The sequence below is a fragment of the Symphalangus syndactylus genome, chromosome X (assembly GCF_028878055.3).
Source record: "Symphalangus syndactylus isolate Jambi chromosome X, NHGRI_mSymSyn1-v2.1_pri, whole genome shotgun sequence".
Classification (NCBI taxonomy): domain Eukaryota; kingdom Metazoa; phylum Chordata; class Mammalia; order Primates; family Hylobatidae; genus Symphalangus; species Symphalangus syndactylus.
Window position 1 is genome coordinate 64814246 of NC_072447.2, and position 16948 is coordinate 64831193.

General features: G+C 37.8%; 1 long non-coding RNA gene across 1 annotated transcript in view; it reads left to right on the plus strand.

The window, feature by feature from the left end:
* Positions 1-8567: 8567 nt before the first annotated feature.
* The window catches only part of LOC134736035 (uncharacterized), a 30936-nt gene continuing 22555 nt past the window's right edge, over positions 8568-16948 (plus strand). Inside the window, exon 1 of the long non-coding RNA XR_010119718.1 lies at positions 8568-9390. This is a non-coding gene — a long non-coding RNA (uncharacterized lncRNA). The remainder of the gene's footprint in view (positions 9391-16948) is intronic.

A 16948-nucleotide genomic window follows, 5' to 3' on the forward strand; every position in this document is an offset into this window, starting at 1 on the left:
CTCACTCACTATCATGAGAACAGCATGGCAGAAACAGCCCCATGATCCGATTACCTCCACCTGGTCATGCCCTTAACACATGGGGATTATGGGGATTACAATTCGAGGTGCGATTTGGGTGAGGACACAGAGCCAAACCATATCAACGGGTATTCCCTTTTATCTGCATCCTTGCCAGCATTCATTATCTTTCATCTTTTTCATAATAGCAACTTTAGGCCATACTGTCCAAAGAAATTTATAGATTCAATGCTATTCCTATCAAACTATCAACAACATTCTTAACAGAACTAGAATAAACTATTTTAAAATTCATATGGAACCCAAAACAGAGCCTGAATAGCCAAGGCAATCCTAACCAAAAAGAACAAAGCTGGAGGCATCACATTATCCAACTTCAAATTATACTACAGGGCTACAGTAATCAAAATGGCATAGTACTGGTACAAAAACAGACAGACACATAGACCAATGGAACAGAATAAAGATTCCAGAAATAATGCTGCACACCTACAACCATCTAATCTTCAGCAAAACTGACAAAAACAAGCAATGGGGAAAGGACTTCCTATTCAACACATGGTGCTGGGATAACTGGCTAGCTATATGCAGACGACTGAAATAAAAATCAATTCAAGATGGACTAAACACTTAAATGTAAAACCCCAAACTATAAAAACCCTGGAAAATACCTAGGAATACCATCTTGGATAGAAACTGGCAAAGATTTCATGACTAAGACACCAAAAGTAATTGCAACAAAAGAAAAATTGACAAATGAGTTCTAATTAAGCTGAGGACCTTATGTACAGCAAAAGAAACTATCAACAGAGTGAACAAATAACCTAAAGAATAGGAGAAGATGTTTGCAAACTATGCATCTGACGAAGGTCTAATATCCAGAATCTATAAGGAACTTAAATTTATAAGAAAAAAACCTCATTAAAAAGTGGGCAAAGGACATGAACAGACAGTTCTCAAAAGAAGACTTTCATGCAGCCAACAAGCACAAATAAAAACACTCAACATCACTGATTGTTAGAGAAATGCAAATCAAAACCACACGAGATATCATCTCACACCAGTCAGAATGGCCATTATTGAAAAGTCAAAAAATAACAGATGCTGGTAAGTTGCAGAGAAAAAGGGACACTTCTACACTGCTGGTGGGAGTCCAAATTAGTGAAACCACTGTGAAAGACAGTGTGGCAATTCCTCAAAGAACTAAAACAGAACTATCATTTGATTCAACAATCCAATTGCTGAGTATATACCCAAAGGAATATAAATTTTTCTACCATGAAGACACATGTATGTGTATGTTCACTGCAGCACTATTCACAATAGCAAAGACATCAAATCAACCTAAATGCCCATCAACAGTAGACTGGATAAAGAAAGTGTGGTACATATACACCATGGAATACTATGAAGCCATCAAAAAGAATGATATCATGCCCTTTGCAGGGACAATTGATGGATCTGGAGGCCATTATCCTTAGCAAACTAACACAAGAACAGAAAACCAAATACCATATGTTCTTGCTTATAAGTGAGAGTTAAATAGTGAGAACAAATTGACATAAAAGGGAACAACAGACACTGGGCCCTACTTGAGGGAGGAAGGTGGGAGGAAAGAGGATCAGAAAAAATAATTATTGGGTACTGTGCTTAGTACCTGGGTGATGAAATAATCTGTACGCAAAACCCCCATGACATGAGTTTACCTATATAACAAACCTGCACATGTACCAATGAAGCTAAAATAAAAGTTAAAAATAAAAGACAATAGCCATTTCAACTGGGGTGAGATCATATCTCACAGCAAAACCTGTGAGATACAGTGAAAGAAGTACTAAGAAGAAAGTTTGTAGCTATAAGTGCCTACATCAAAAAACTAGAAAAATTTCAAATCACCAACGTAATGATGCATCTTAAAGAACTAGAAAAGAGCAAGCAAAACCCAAAATTAGAAGAAATAAAAATCAAAGCAGAAATAAATGAAATTGAAATAAAAAACATACGAAAGACTAACAAAAAGTTGCTTTCTTAAAAAGACAAAAAACTTTCAGCCAGACTAAGAAAAAAAGAGAAGACCCAAATAAATAAAATTAGAGATGAAAAAGGAGACATTATAACCAATACCTCAGAAATTCAGAGGATCATTATAGGCTACTATGATAAATTATATGCCAAAAAATTAGTAAATGTAGCAGAAATGGATAAATTCCTAGACACATACAGCCTATCAAGATTGAACCATGAAGAAATCTAAAATCGGAACAGACCAATAACAAGTAATGAGATAAAGCATTTAAAGAAGAATAGAATACCAATTCTACTCAACCTATCCTGAAAATAGAGGAGCAGGGAATATTTCCAAACTCATTCTATGAGGTCAGTATTACCCTGACACCAAAACCAGACAATGACTCATCAAAAGAAAGAAAACTATAAGCCAGTATCTCTGGTGAATATTTATATAAAAATCCTCAACAAAATGCTAGCAAACCAAATTCAACACAAACATTAAAAAGATCATTTATCATGACTAAATGATATTTATCTCAGGGATGCAAGGATGATTCAACACACACAAATCAAATCAATGGGATACATCATATCAACAGAATGAAGGACAAAATCTATATGATCATTTCAATTGATGCTGAAAATGCATTTGGTATAATTCTACATTCCTTCATGATAAAGACCCTCAAAAAACTGAGGATAGAAGGAACATACCCCAACACAATAAAAGCCATATACAACAGACCCACAGCTAGTGTCACACTGAATAAGGAAAAAGCAAAAGCCTTTCTTCTAAGAACTGGAACATGATAAAGGATGCCCACTTTCAACACTGTGCCAGAAGTCCTATCTAACGTAATCAGACAAGAGAAAGAAATAAAGGGCATCCAAATTGGAAAGGAAGAAATCAAATTATCCTTGTTTACAGATGATACGATCTTATATTTGGACACACCTAAAGACTCCACCTAAAGACTTCCAAGACCTGTTAAAACTGATAAATTCAGTAAAGTTGTAAGATACGATATCAATATACAAAAATCTGTAGCGCTCATATATGCCAACAGCAAACAATCAGAAGAAGAAATTTTAAAAGTAATCGCATTTACAATAACTGCAAATAAAATTAAATACATAGGAATTAACTTGACCAAAGAAGTGAAAGAGCTCTACAATAAACACAATAAAGCATTGATGAAAGAAATAGAAGAGAACACAAAAAAATGGAAATACCTTCTATGTCCATAAAATGGACAATGTCCATTAAAAAATCAATGAGGTTAAAATGTTCATAGTACCCAAAGCAATCTACAGAGTCAATGCAATCTATATCAAAATACCAATGACATTCTTCACAGAAACAGAAAAAAAAAATCCTAAAATTTATGTGGAATCACTAAAGACCCCAATTAGCCAAAGCTATCCTGAGAAAAAAAGAACAAAACTCGAAGAATTATATTACCTGACTTCAAATTATACTACAGAGATATAGTAGCCAAAACAGCATGGTACTGACATAAAAACAGACACAGACAAATGGAACAAAAGAGAGAACCCAGATATAACTCCATCCATCTACAGTGAACTCATTTTTAACAAAGGTGTCATAGTATACACTGAGGAAAGGACAGTCTCTTCAATAAGTGATGCCAGGAAAACTGAGTATCCATATGGAGAAGAATAGAACTAGACCCCTATCTTTCACCATATACAATAATCAAATCAACATGAATCACAGACTTAAAACTGAGACCTTGGACTATGAAACTACTGAAAGCAAACATTGGGGAAACTGCCCAGGACATTGGACTGGCAAAGATTTCTGGAATAATACCCCACAAGCACAGGCAACCAAAGCAAAAATGGACACATGGGATCACATCAAGATCAACAGCTTCTGCAAAGCAAAGGAAACAATCAACAAAGTGAAGAGACAACCCACAGAATGGGAGAAAATATTTGCAAACCATCCATCTGATAAGAGCTTAATAACCAGAATATATAAGGAGCTCAAACACTTCAATGGCAAAAAGTCTAATAATCCAATGAAAAATGGGCAAAAGATCTGAATAGACACTTCTCAAAAGAAGACATACAAATGGCAAACAGGCATAGGAAAAGTTGCCCAGCATCACTGATTATCAGATAAATGCAAATCAAAACTACAATGAGATATCATCTCATCTCAGTTAAAATGGCTTTTTTTCCCCAAAAGATAGACAATAACAAATGCTGGCGAGGATGTGGAGAAAAAAGAACCACCATACACTGTTAGTGGGAATGTAAATTAGTACAACCACTCTAAATGAACAGTGTGGAAGTTCCTCAATAAACTAAAAATAGAACTATCATATGATCCAGCAATCCCACTGCTAGATACATATCCCAAAGAAAGGAAATTAGTATATCAAAGAGATATCTGTACTCCCATATTTATTGCTACACTATTCCCAGTAACCAAGATCTGGAAGCAACCTAAGTGTCCATGAATAGATGAATGGATAAAGAAAATGTGGTACATATACACAATGGAGTACTATTCAGCCATAAAAAAAGAATGAGATCCTGTCATTTGCATCATGGATAGAACTGGAGGTCATTATGTGAAGTAAAATAAGCCAGGCACAGAAAGACAAACTTTGCGTGTTCTCGCTTATTTGTGGGAGCTAAAAACTTAAACAATTGTGAAATAGAGAGTAGAATGATGGTTACCAGAGGCTGAGATGGGTAGTGGGTGGGAATGAGTGAGTGCCGATGGTAAATAGAGACAAAATCATAGACGGATTGAATAATATCTAGATTTGATAGTACAGGATGACTATAGTCAACAATTCATTATAAATTTTAAAATAACTGAAAGAGTATAATTGGATTGGAACACAAAGAAAGGGTAAATGCCTAAGGTGATGGATACCCTATTTTCCCTGATTTGATTACAATGCATTGTATTCCTGTATCAAAATACCTCATGTACCCCATAAATATATACACCTAATATGTAACCACCAAAATTAAAAATTAAAGAAAAAAAGAAAAACCATCAGCTTGTACACTTAAGATTTGCATAAATTTATCTATCTTTACTTGAAAAAATTAAGACTGGCTTCCAGATCAGAGCACAACCAAGACTTACTATATCTACTAAAAGAACGTGTAAGTCAAAAGATGGTTGGTTGGTCAGGGATGGAAACCAATACTGACAATTCCCTTCTGAACACTGGACTTATCTGTAGTCTCGTGCTTTTAATGAGAAAACTATAGATATAGATATGTTAACTGTAAGTTAGCTCTCCCCCACCCCATCGTCTGGTTCCTATGCCACTATAGCCAATTATTCTTCACTCTACACCAATCTAGATCTAGAAATCAGACTTAGCTTCAGGTTCATTCTATCTTACATATGTACACACACATACTGCTTTCATACTCGCCAGATGTGAGGCCTAGAACTTCTCCAGGCATCGTGGGACTTTCAGAATAAGGATGAAGCCAGCAATGAGGATTTCAGTAAATCACCAATATCTTTCTCGAATCTTCTTTCTCTGACACACTGATATAAACCCTTCCATTATGTAGTCCATACCTGTACTCTCTCCTGTCTGCTGGCTCACTCCTTCTGGATGCCTTTCCCACCCTACCCCCTAGGAACCAAAAATATCATCCTCTTATATTCTGTTCCATCAAGCCTCTGGAAGGTCTGAGATGCCAAGAATAGGAATTGGGAAGGAAGGTTACAACAGAGATGACATGATATATGTCTTTGAGTCCTTAGCATGGCATTCAAGGTTCCTCATAATCTTACTCTTGCTAATCTCATTAAAATCATCTCCCTACACCATTTCCATTCACATTTAACACGTGTGTTTGTAGCTCCACTTCACCCATACACCATTCTATTTCTAACCTCTGAGCCATTGCTCACACAATTCTTTTTTGTCTGAATTACCCCCATATCTCTTAAACCATCTGCTTATCCATTTACACATAACTAAAGTGCCATGTCTTCCAAAAAGTCTTCCTTTACCATAACATTTACAACACTCTAATAAAATTACCTATGTGTTTGTCTCTCCCACTAGATTGTGAGAGCTTTCAGGGCAGAACTATTTCTCTGATTTTCCTCTCTAAGCCTCACTGTACTGTAGGTGTTTAACAAACATCTTCTCACTGTACAGTGTCAATGAAATAGAATAGAAGGGGCAACCATTTTGAGGGAAAGGAACAAGGGGAGTAGATTATGTGTGATTTAGAATCACACATACCTGGATTTGAATCTCTGCTGCCAACGTCATAGCAGAGGGGGCCTGGCCAAGCTCCTATGTCCTCCTCCATGTAGTGAATTGACTCATAGTGCACTTATGAGTCAGTAAATGGGAGAGAGAAACACAAGACTTCAGGGTCAGGTAGCCTGGGTTCATATCAGCTTCATCACTAACTTCTAGCGTGACCATAAGAAATTTTCTGACCCTCTCTATGCCTCAGTTCTCTCATTTGAAAAATAAGCTTTCTAATAGTTCATCTCTCTTAGAGCTTCTGGAAAGATTAAATTGTGATGAAACCTGATAGAATAGCACTATGCAAATGTTAAGTAGTTATTAAAGTTAGCAATTATTATCACATAAAATGGGGATCATAATACTACTTATTTCAAAGGTACTACAAGCATATACAGTGGATGAGTAAATGATAGTTGTTACCATTAATTGATATATGTCAAATAAAGAACATTTATATATTTTTACAAAGAAACCAGAGTGTAGCTGAGGTAGGAAAAATTAATTCTGAGAACTAAAATATCATTCTAAAACTGTACTTAAAACAAAAATCTTAGGCCAGGCAGGGTGGCTCACACCTATAATCCCTCCTTTGGGAGGCCAAGGCAGGCAGATTACCTGAGGTCAGGAGTTCGAAACCAGCCTGGCCAACATGGCGAAACCCCCTCTCTACTAAAAATACAAAAATTAGCCCGGCATGCTGGTGGATTCCTGTAATCCCAGCTAGTTGGGAGGCTGAGGTACAAGGATCGATTGCTTGAATCCGAAAGGTGGAGGTTGCAATGAGCCAAGATCGTGCCACTGCACTCCAGCCTGGGCAACAAAGCGAGACTCCGCCTCAAAAAAAAAAAAAATCTTGCCCAATCCTGGTCAATTTTTAGCGTCACTAAAGAGAAGGAAAAACAAAAGAGGATTTAACATTATGCACTAACACATGTAGTGAAAATGACATAGGCTTCGGAGTCAGATAAGACACACCTGCATCTAATCCTGGTCCTATCACTTAAGTCATTGTTTCCAATAAAGCAGCAGTATTTAGGGTTTTTCCTTGGAAGATGTCTTCCAATACGTTTCTTCACTGTATTCAGCAATTTTTTTTTTAAACAATCCCGAGGCAAGCAATGCCTGGAACTGGCGGTTGAGAATAAAAATGAATGACATTGTCACTAAGGGTGAGCTCAAGGTAATGAAAACTGCATGAGACACTAGGGCCAGACAGACCTGGAGTTGAAAACGGTTTCCACCTCTGCCTTGCTATGAGACCTTGGGCAAGTTACATAAACTCTCTGGCTCTCAGACGACTCTTCTGTAAATTGGGATAATAATAGTATTTGCTTCACAATCACATCCTCTGAGAGGAGCCTATGCTGATCCTGCCTATGGCTGTGGTTAAACAGTCTTAGTCTGTGTTCCCAGAGCCCACTGTTCTTGTTATTTTACAGATGAAAGGCATAGATGTCATTCTGGGTTACCCTGAAAGAACCAAGAATGTGAGCCCAAAGATTAGTGGAATTGTCAAAAACAGATGAGCCTTACATTCACAAGGAGACAGCTCTCTCAAGTTTCCTGTTTCTTCTTTGACCATTCATCCCCAGTCCATCTCAGTCTGCAGCTTTTCTCTTTGTGTCTCTCTATGCATTCTCATCATACTCCTAAAAGACTTATAATTCTTCACTTGAAGCCCTTTCATGTAATTTTTCTGTGTGTCTGGCTACCACACAAGACTGTGAGATGCTTGAGGAAAAGGATCGAGTTATGTTGGCTTTTACCCACCCAGCAACCAGAACACTTCCTGAATCTTGGCACAAAAACTAAAAATAAATCCAACGAAAACTGAAAACTTATTGAAAAAAAAGTTTAGAAATAATATGTATATATATATACATATATATAATATATCCAGTTCCTTTCTGCTGTATTAAATATTTCAAATAAATTCTTGCATTTACTCCCCACTGCATCTGGGATGTATTATTCCCTTTTTTTAAATATGAGATTACTGGGAACCAGAGAACTTCGGAGTCATTTCCATGGTTACAGGGCAGGTATGTAACAGCATGAGCATGGAAACTCTGGGTATGTAATGTCAACGCACACAAGGCCGACAGCATAGGCAATCTCCATACCTATGTGTGGACAATGTAAAAATATCTCTTGGGAGAAGGGGCTGCAAATACAGTTTACTAACATGTTACACCAGTAAAGCTGTCATTTTAAGATAAAGTGAAGGGTCTCCCGGACCCATTTTCAACAAGTGGCCAATCTTGGTAGTGCAGACAAAGAAGCAGCCCAGTAAGTTCTTAGAACCGGAAACTCCCCTCCCCCCAAACACCCAACCGCGCAGCCCACGCTGCAGGGCCACGACTTGGCCGGATTTATGTTCATGGCTGAGAATGCCATGGGCCGAGTAAGAAGGAGAACCGCCACCCAACCACGCAGCCAAGAGCAACCCAGGGATCCCTCCTCTGCTTGCTCCCCTCCCCCACCCCTGCTGTACCTTCTGCGCAGCCACCTCGGTAACGGGCGCCACGGGCGCTCGGCGGCCTGCTGTCCAAGCCGGAGTCAGGAGCCTGGCGGTAGCAAAGAGCATCACCGAAAGGAAGCTGGTAGGCTAGCGAGGCCAGCCCCAAAGACCCACAGATACACGCGCTGCTCCGAACTCGCGGGCCCGCGGCGTCCACCAGTGAGACGAACCTGGGCGCGCAGCGGCTGGACCTCAGCTGCTAGGGCGCCGCCAAGGCCCTGCTGGACACCTTGTGGTACCTGGGCCTCGTGTACTACACCTGTGGCTGCCGCCGAGGCGCGGTTCAATTTGAAGTCTGAGCCCCTACAGGCCGGTGAATCCTGGATTACAACTGCAGTTTGTGCAAGAAGCAGCAGCACCTGCACTTCCACTTAGCAACCTTCCGCTTCACGCTCCTCCAGGGCGCAGAGAGCATCAAAGCATTATCACCGACCCAACACACACCGGCGCTGCGTAGTTTCTGCAGCAGGTGTGGGGTGAAGAGTTGCCACACAGCTGTCTCTGACACCGGGTGTACGGCGTCACCCCTCACTTCGTGGACAAGGGAACATTTTCCTAAAGGTAAAGCCCATGAACATGTAGAGGCCCCCTTACTCTCATGCTAGTCCGCATTCAGCCGGAAGCAATTCAGCAAATTTGCCATTTAAGTGACGCCCTGGATCTGTCTTTCAGAGTAGTGGCTTACCCTGCAACCCGATTTCTTTGATAAGTATTTTTTTAAAGCCATTGATTCAGTTTGTTCAGCTTTTTCTTGTTGGAAGAAGGGGGTGGGGTGACAATTTCCAGCTTCTTTACATGAAAGAGCTGAAACCAGAAGTCTCGCTTGTGACCATTTTTGCAATATACTACAATCAGTATAAGCCTATGATTTAGAAATATCATGGTAAATGCCTGAGAAGCAGAAAAAATAGTTGAAAGAAGTTTTCTCAGGGAGCCAGAGCAGGAGTGGGGGCGAGTATGGATTTAGATTCCAGTGATTTCTGGTTTCATTAAAGGCTAGTGTTATTCTTTAAGAACTTTTAAGATCATGTATGTATATTATTTTGAGAAAATTAAAGAATAAATGATGCATTTTATGTAGAAATAATATATATAAATTCTACATAGAAAAATATGTAGAAATACCAAGCTTAATTTCAAGATTAAATAAATGCTCAAAAATACATACAATTCCTAAAACAGTTATTACCAGTTACTTGCTAATGTTAGTTGTGACTGTTTATAAATTAACGTGCACATTTTACTCTTGATCCAAATGCTACTGTTTGAACATTAATTGGCTTAAGTAATAATTTTTGAATTGTACTTCACAAAATTTAGAGGAAACAATGCAAGGGAAGGGACTATATTCCCATTTCCCTGATGAAGACACTGAAGCTTAAAAGATTAGGTAACTTGCTAAAAGTCATGCACTAAGTAAGTGGTGGACTGGCACAGTCTCACAAATCCATCTGATGTTATGTATACCTCTCTCCCTCTACACATTTTTGAATAGCCATGCCTTTATCAGAAAAAAATGGTGTTACTCTTCCACTAGGACTGGGAACCAAAATTACTGATAAAAGTACAAGGAGAGTTGAATACGATCTTTCAATTCTTTTCAAGAATCACAAATCCCTAAGCCAATAAAACAGTTTAGAAGCTAGAAGCAAAGACAGAGATCTTCCAAATTTGTTTAATGAAGGAAGTCTAAACTCATTCCAAAACCTGACAAAGATAGTTCACTACACACAAAGAAAGATGTGGATCTCTCTCACTTATTAACTTATATTTAATTTTTTATTAATAAAATTTGGGTCCATAAAATTCAACTGTATATAAAAATCTATCATATCCTGGTAGTTTCCTAGTCTTGAGAGCATGATGTAATATTAGGAAATATTTTAATTAACCCTCAACAGTATATAAAAATCTATCATATCCTGGTAGTTTTCTAGTCATGAGAGCATGGTGTAATATTAAGAAATATTTTAATTAACCCATTATATCAATAGGTCAAAGGAGAAAAATCCTATCATCTGAGGTGCTGAACAAAGAATTCAATAAATTCAATCAATCTGATGCACTCTGCAGTCGTTCTAAGTTCTTGTCTACTAAAATCCTTGACTACTACACATCCACAATCCCTTCTGTGAAACTCTTGGGACCAAATGGTTCAGAATTTGTCTCCCATACATACATAATATCTATGTCAAGGCCTGTAGTAATACTGTGGAATCTAATACAACAATATTTCTGTAGTGAAACATACAAATGTTCACTCCAAGATTTAAAGATTACAAATAGCATCATGTCAGTTCAAATCAGGTTTTATGGATAAATGAGTCAGGAAAAGTATGTTTTTCAAAGCATTTTGAATGTTAGACTTGTGCACAAGGGATTGTGAGTCTGAATCATATTTCCGTCAACTCTTCTTGCATTTCATACAATTTTTTTCTTTCTCTTATCTTTTTTATCATTGAAATACAACATTTAAATAGAAGATTGTGCAAATCATAAGGGACAACAAGTTGATGACTTTTTACAAAGTGAACACATGCGTGTAACAACCAGTAAGACCAAAATATAGAACATTACTGGCACCCCAGAAACTTATGTTATACCCCTACCTAGTCATTACCCCTGAAAGTTAAGCACTATTCTAAGCTATGTTACTATAGAATTGTTTTGCCGGCTTTTTATACTTTATACAAACAGAATTATAAATTATGTACATTTTTATGCCTAGTTTATTTTGCTCAATATGAATGCTTTTAAGATCCGTACATTTTGTTGCATATAGGGATATTTGCTTGTTTCGTTCCTGAACAGTATTCCATTGTATTAATATACCACAATTTATTCATTCAACTGTTGATATATATTTAGATTGTTTCTAGTTTGTGACTATTTCCAATAATGCCACTGTGAACATCCTTATCATGTCTTTTGAAAAACAGGTTTATGTATCTCTGTTGGATATATACTTGTGTGGTAAGCAGAATTCTAAGGCGATCTCCAATGACTCTTGTCTTGGTATAATCTCTTCCCATTGGGTGTAGGTGGAACCTGTAAATATGATGAGATCTTACTTTTATGATTATATTACTTCATATGGCAAAAAGGATCTTGCAGATATAATTAAGGTCACAAATCAGTTGCCCTTAAAGTAGGTGAGGCAGACCTAATCAGGTGAGCACTTACAAGGGCCCAGGTTTTTGCTGAGAGGTTCAAAGCATGAGAGAGCATTTGGAGGGGGCCACATGACAAGGAACTGCAGGAGTCCTCTAGGTGATGAGTTGCTGCCCCTTGTTGACAGCCAGCAAAAGAATGGAGGGACCTCAGTACTACAGCTACAGGGCACTGGACTCAGCTGGCCACATAGATGGGTCTGCAATGGCTTCTTCCCCAGAGATCCAGAAAGGAACACAGGAAGTCCAAGAGCATCTCACCCTGTGAGACCTTGAGCAGGGAAACCAGTCACATGGTGCACAGACCTCTGACCTGCACAACTGTGAGCTAATAAATGAGTGTTGGTGTAAGCTGCTAAGACTGTAGCAATGTGTTTAACACCAATAGAAACCACTATAGATTTTGATATGTGGATGTGAGGTGTAGTCACTGTAAACACCTTAAAATGTGGATGTGGCTTTGAAACTGGATAGTAAGCAAAGGCTGGAAGAATGTTGAGATGCATGATAGGGAAAGCCTAAATTGCCTTGGACAGACTGGTAGTAGACGTCAGCTGGATATCCAAACTGCTTTGGAACTCCTAACTCTTTTCTGCCTTCTATTTTCTCCAGTATAAAATAGAATGTTTATAGATGTTATCCTATGCCCGTCCCATCATTGTATGTGGTAGTGTTGGGGGAAGATAGCTTGTCACTTTAGTGCCGATGGTCCACAATTAGAGAGAGATTTTGCCCTAGGAGTTTTACTGGATAGGATTATACCTAGGAATCTCATCCGTTCATGATTCAGATGATGAAATTCAAATGAGCTTTTGGAATTGAGCTGATGCCATAATACAAAGAAATTTGGAGACTGTGGGATGGATTGAATGTATTTTCTATGTGGGAAATACTGGATCACTAAGGGCCAGAGGGCAAGCTGAGGCAGGCAGAATTCTAAGATGACCTCTAATGACCTCTGATCTTATATTAACTTCTTCTCTCGAGTATCAGAACGGCCTGTGAATATGATGAGATACTACTCCTGTGATTATGTTACACAATATGGGGAAAGAGATTTTGCAGATAAATTATGCTCCCAAATCAGTGAACCTCGAAATAAGGAGGTTGACCTGTGTGGGCCAGACCTAAGTAAGTGAGCCCTTAAAATGGCCTGAGCCCTTCCTGGGAGACTGGAAGTGTGAGAAGGAATATGTAGAGCTCTATGTGGCAAGGAACTGCATGAGGCCTCTAGGAGCTAAAAATGGAACTGAATTCTGCCAATTACCTGAATGAGTTTGGAAATATATTCCTCCTCAGTTTCCAGAAACACAGACTCACTGACCAATAGCACAGGCTGATTTCACCCTGTGAGACTTGAACAGAGTACTTGTAAACCTATAGAACTGGGAGCTTAAATAAATGGCCATTGTTTAAAGCCATTAAATTTGTGGTGATTTGTTACTCAGGGTAGAAAAGTAACATAGATAGAATTGCTGGGTTATAGAAAATGCATAAATTAAGCTTTAATAGGTACTCCCAGTTTTCCAAGGGTACTAATTTACACTCCTACCGGCAGTTGGAGTTTCAGTTCCTCTATACCCTCCCCTGCTCCTTATATTGGTAGTCATTCTAGCTATTCTGGTAGATGTTTGCTGATGTCTTCTTGTGATTTTAATTTGCATATCTCTGATGACTTATTTTGGGCAGTCTTTGTTATTTGTCAGTTTAATATCCTATTTTGTGAAGTACCTGTTGAAATATTGTGCCAGTGTTTAACTGCATTTACTTTTATTCTTTATTTTATTCTGTACATAAAACGTTTTCTGAATGTGTGCATGCATGCGTGTTTATTTGTAGTTAATGTTTTCCTTTATCGTTAGTGGGTTTTGTGTTGTGTTTTAGATATAATTTACCCCAAGCTCATCAAGATATGATTGTATCTTATTTTCTAGAAGCTTTATCTTTTGGAATTCATTTTTGTGTATGGCATAAGTTAGGAGCCAAAGTTATTTTTTCTATATGGCTGGATATCCAATTCATCTGGTTCCACTTACTTAAATGATTATCTTTCTCCCTGAGCACTGCATTGGTATCTTTGTTGTAAATAAGGTGTTCATATGTGTGTGTCTGTTTGTGGATTCTTTTCTTGTCCTATTGGTCTATTTATCTATCTTTATCTAAACATATATATCTTTATTTATCTATTCCTGCATAACAAAATGTTACTGTACACAAATCATACTATCTTAATTATGGCTTTTCTGACTGTGAAAGTTCTTCAAATTTCTTCTTCTAGATGGATTTGGCTGTTCTTAGATCTTTGATATCCATTCATATTTTAGAATCAGTTTGCTGATTTACATTTTCAAACTATCTGTTGAGATTTTGATTTGCATTGCATTGAATACATAGACTATTTGGATGAGAATTTTCTCTGACTTAATTTTCATAATCTAATCTACAAACATGACATATCTCTGATTAATGTAGGGCTTCTTTATTTAAGAAATGTCATGTTGATTTCTGGACAAAGGTCTTACGAATTTTTTTATTAGATTTGTTCCTAGTTATTTGATATTTTCTGATGCTATAGGAAATGGCAATTTTAAAATTTCCTCTTTATACTTTTTACTGCTAATATGTGGAAATACAATTCCATTGTGTAATATTGACCTTATGTCCAGTGATTATACCAAATTCATTTATTCTAATATTTGATATATATTCTTTAATTATTAAATGTAAAAAACATATTGTGTCTTTTATTTTTTGAAGAGCTGAGAAACCTTTCCCCCCAAAACCCTAAAACACAAGCATCCATATCTTATTGACTGCAACTGGGAAATGACTATTCCCAAACCAGTCACTGGAGTGGTAGTGAGATTACTACGACCTGGTTAGTCAACCACACTACTATTTACATATCAGCTACACTGTGTTATAAATCAATTTTTCTTTATTTTAACCACATATGTAAATATTTAGACATTAATTTTATTAGAAGTTTGAACATCTCTGTTGGATTGATAATTGTGGAATATTCCTCCATCTAAATGAGCTGAAATTACAGATCTTAAATTTTATAAATTCTTAGCAATCAGGCCAGGCCCGGTGGCTCATGCCTGTAATCCCAGCACTTTGGGAGGCCGAGGCAGACAGATCACTTGAGCTCAGGCATTCAAGATCAGCCTGGCCAACATGGTGAAACCCCATCTTTACCAAAAATACACAAATTTAGCTGGGCATGGTCGCACCCGCCTGTAATCCCAACTACTCGGGTGGCTGAGGCAGGAGAGTCACTTGAGAGTGGGAGGCTACAGTAAGCCGAGATCACACCACTGCACTCCAGCCTAGGCTACAGAGTGAGACTTGGTCTCATTTAAAAAAAAAAATCACACCTGTAATGTCAGCACTGGCAGAGGCAGGTGATCACTTGAGGTCAGGAGTTCCAGATAAGCCTGGCCAACATAGTGAAACCATGTCTCTACTAAAATTACAAAAATTAGCTGGGTATGCTGGTACACACCTGTAATCCCAGCTACTTGGGAGGCTGAGGCAGGAGAATCACTTGAACCCAGGAGGTGGAGTTTGCAGTGAGCCAATATCGCACCACTGCACTCCAGCCTGGGCAACAGAATGAGACTGTCTCAAAAAACAAACAAACAATAAATTATTAAGCAATGAGTAGTATGCTTAATATGTGAAAAATATTTGTAGCTTATTCAGGAATAATGAATTTTTTAAATGGCTTAGTTTATTTCAAAAATATACAGGCCGGGCGCGATGGCTCACGCTTGTAATCCCAGCACTTTGGGAGGCCGAGGCGGGCAGATCACGAGGTCAGGAGATCGAGACCACGGTGAAACCCCGTCTCTACTAAAGATACAAAAAATTAGCCGGGCGTAGTGGCGGGCGCCTGTAGTCCCAGTTACTCGGAGAGGCTGAGGCAGGAGAATGGCGTGAACCTGGGAGGCGGAGCTTGCAGTGAGCCGAGATCGCGCCACTGCACTCCAGCCTGGGTGACAGAGCGAGACTCCGTCTCAAAAAAAAAAAAAAAAAAAAAAAATATACTGTTGATTATAAAATACAAAAATATCAGAATATTTAATATGTACATATATCAGACTTTTAAAAATAGTTATCAGTCACTGGTAAAATTGCTTGTGATTTAAATTATCTTAAACTTTTCTAAATTATCTAAATTCCATACTGCAAGGTTTGCCAGACTTCACACAACTGGCATTTTGGACCAGGTAATTCTTTGTTGTTGGAGGCTCTCCTGTGCATTGAAGGGGTTGAGCAGCATCCTTGATTCCTATATACTAAACGCTGGTAGAACTCCTCCTCCCCAATTATGGCACTCTTCAGACATTTTAAAATTTTCCCTGCGGGGCAAAATGCCCCTGGCTGAGAACAACTGTACTATGGTGAACAAAATTTTAATAACTAGGTAGATGTAAAAATAAACAGATGTAAATATAGATCAGTAGATACAGTACATCATGGTTTTTTTTTTAATCTCATAGCCATTTTCCTATGGCATTAAAAATTTTTCAAAAACATCCTGTAACATCCTATATAAGTTTATTCTATAGGCATCTAGCATTCTACTGGAAATTGAGGTTGTTTCACATTTTTAAAAATAATTGACACTATAATAATCACCTTTGAGCATATAACACCGTGAAGATATGTGAGTATTTTTTTTAGAATTAATGTCTGGAGAGGAATTATGCATTTCATATAAGACTTTTTATATGTGTCATCATATCATCAAATTTTCATCTTGGAAGGTGCTATGAATTTATAATTCTATCCAGTAGTATATATGAGAGCTCGTTTTGTTATAATAGCTTAAAACCTGATTAAACATAATTCTTTTCAGAAATACAGTAGCTATATTTGCTTAGTACAAGAGTAATGTATGCTCATTGAAACCATTCAGAAGATGAAGTATGAAAAGAACG